The following is a 2,500-nucleotide window of genomic DNA, read 5'->3' on the forward strand; positions in this document are numbered from 1 at the left end:
AAAAAAAAGTAACAAATAAGAAAGGATCGTCGGCTTGGGGGTACGCCCGTTTCCGTTTCAACTTGTCTCGCGAGGGTGGTTTCGGGGCCAGCAGGAGAGCTCGTCGGGGTAGCAGGCCCTGCAGCCGTGGTCACCGCCAAACCCCCACAACTCGAGCAAGTGAAAAAAAAAGTAACAAATAAGAAAGGATCGTCGGCTTGGGGGTACGCCCGTTTCCGTTTCAACTTGTCTCGCGAGGGTGGTTTCGGGGCCAGCAGGAGAGCTCGTCGGGGTAGCAGGCCCTGCAGCCGTGGTCACCGCCAAACCCCCACAACTCGAGCAAGTGAAAAAAAAAAGTAACAAATAAAGGATCTCTGTCGGCTTGGGGGTACGCCCGTTTCCGTTTCAACTTGTCTCGCGAGGGTGGTTTCGGGGCCAGCAGGAGAGCTCGTCGGGGTAGCAGGCCCTGCAGCCGTGGTCACCGCCAAATCCCCACAACTCGAGCAAGTGAAAAAAAAAGTAACAAATAAGAAAGGATCGTCGGCTTGGGGGTACGCCCGTTTCCGTTTCAACTTGTCTCGCGAGGGTGGTTTCGGGGCCAGCAGGAGAGCTCGTCGGGGTAGCAGGCCCTGCAGCCGTGGTCACCGCCAAACCCCCCACAACTGTTGGGCGCCTACCTGCGCGGGGCAGGAGGACACTTTCCGATTTCAAATCTCCGTTTGCCGAGTCCACCCCGAACGCACGCGGGCGGGCGGGTTCGCATCACCCTTCGTCACAAGGGGCGAAGCCCGTTCCACCGTCTCGTCAGTAGTGCCGACCGGTCTGTGATCGACGAGGGGAGCCACACCAGGTCCGGCCCTGCTGCTTGGCGGCACCGCGTCGTCGGGAGCTCGCGACAGACGGAGGGTTTCGGTGTACTCTCCAGCCACGGGAAACGAAGCCGGTGATGCAGGCGCCGGTCTTTCGCTCCCAAATCGGCTGGGTTTACATCGTTGCTATCTAGTCACGCTCCCTTCAAACCCGACGGGGTACCTATTCCCCTCACCCGTCTGTGCGTATACAGCCTCTTTGCACTTGCGGGATGGGGGTGGTGGTTTAAAGACTCTCGAGTTGCCGCCCGTCGGTCTCCGAGCTCCGTGCAGTAGTGATCCCCAGCGAACTGCCAGCAGGGCGAACGAGCGATCCCGCTCTCGGTCGGGGCGCCTGGCGTCGATCGGTGGTCGGTGGCTTGCGGGCAAGCTGCGCTGTGAGTGTGGGAACGAGTATGACGAGCCGTTGCCGCGACTCCCAGTCCACCTCGGCGGTGGCTGGGCCGGGCGGGCGTCTGCTCGGGCGAGTGCCGCCCCCGCCTCCTCGCAGGAAGTCCGCTCGCCGACACGCCGCCACGTGCACGCGTCAGTGACGCTGCCGAACCGATGGCCGGTGCCCGTTCCCGCCTCTGCTTTTCCTAGGGCAAAGCTGCTGCACGCCTCGTGATACTAGGCGGGCGACATGGTGGCGGTGATCCTGCCTCCGTCGCTGCGGTGCGTTGGGGCACGCATCGCCTCTTGGGCGCCCTGTCCTCCTCCCCCCAATAGACGTATGTTTCTGCGGGCCGCACCAGGATGGTGCTCCCCATCGCTTCACGCCACCCTGCTCCGCCCGCACGCCGGCGTGCAGGTGGCTGTAGCTCAAGGTGGGGAGCGTATGTGCGGTCCGGGTCGCTTTCCTCTGGCGAGGGAGAGACCTAAAACAAACTCAGACAACTCTTGACGGTGGATCACTCGGCTCGTGCGTCGATGACGAACGCAGCTAGCTGCGAGAATTAATGTGAATTGCAGGACACATTGATCATCGACACTTTGAACGCACTTTGCGGCCCCGGGTTCTTCCCGGGGCCACGCCTGTCTGAGGGTCGTTTGGCAATCAATCGCACTCGCCTTGGCTGGCGAGAGCGCGGCTGGGGTGTCGCAGAGGACCCGTCCTCTTTGTCCCCCTAAGTTCAGACTCCGGAGCCCTCCGGCGTCGGAGCGCTTGGCCTTTCCCCCCCACCCTGCACATTCCGTTCGTCAGGCTCGACGCCATCCCCCCGCCGGGGAGCGCGGCCTGGCGTCCGTCTGTGTCGTGGCAGTGGGGCCAGCACGGCTGTCACCGGTCCCAGAATGGCTGTCGGTGGTTCACACTGTGTGTGTGTGCCAACCCTCCTGGTCTCTGGGACACGGAGCTGCCACGAAGTGTTGAGCCTCCAGTGGGGGGTCTGCCTAAGCTCTGCACGTCCGCATTGGGTCCGTCTCTCGGTTGGCTGGCAGTGGAAAGAGTGAAGGGAGCCGCGGAGGTCCGGTGCTGGTGCGCCGCCGGCCTGACCGTGGAGCTCGCCGGTTTGACACGCTGACCCGACTCGATGGTTGATCGATTGAGAGTGCTGGGAGCTGCAGGCCGCCCGCTGCTGCAGCCGCCCGTCTCGTGGTTCGTCCTCGGCCTTAAGTGGCCGGCGGGGCGTCTGATCCTGTCTCCCCTGCTGGCGCCGAGTGCCTGGCCGAGG

At 63.3% G+C, this 2,500-nt stretch overlaps 1 non-coding gene across 1 annotated transcript; it reads left to right on the plus strand.

Moving 5' to 3' along the window:
• Positions 1-1,722: 1,722 nt before the first annotated feature.
• Positions 1,723-1,876, plus strand: LOC140474979 (5.8S ribosomal RNA). The gene has a single exon (XR_011959578.1). It is a non-coding gene; the product is annotated as a 5.8S ribosomal RNA (ribosomal RNA).
• The last annotated feature ends 624 nt before the right edge of the window (positions 1,877-2,500 follow it).

The sequence above is a fragment of the Chiloscyllium punctatum genome, unplaced genomic scaffold, assembly GCF_047496795.1.
Source record: "Chiloscyllium punctatum isolate Juve2018m unplaced genomic scaffold, sChiPun1.3 scaffold_1301, whole genome shotgun sequence".
In the NCBI taxonomy this organism is placed as follows: domain Eukaryota; kingdom Metazoa; phylum Chordata; class Chondrichthyes; order Orectolobiformes; family Hemiscylliidae; genus Chiloscyllium; species Chiloscyllium punctatum.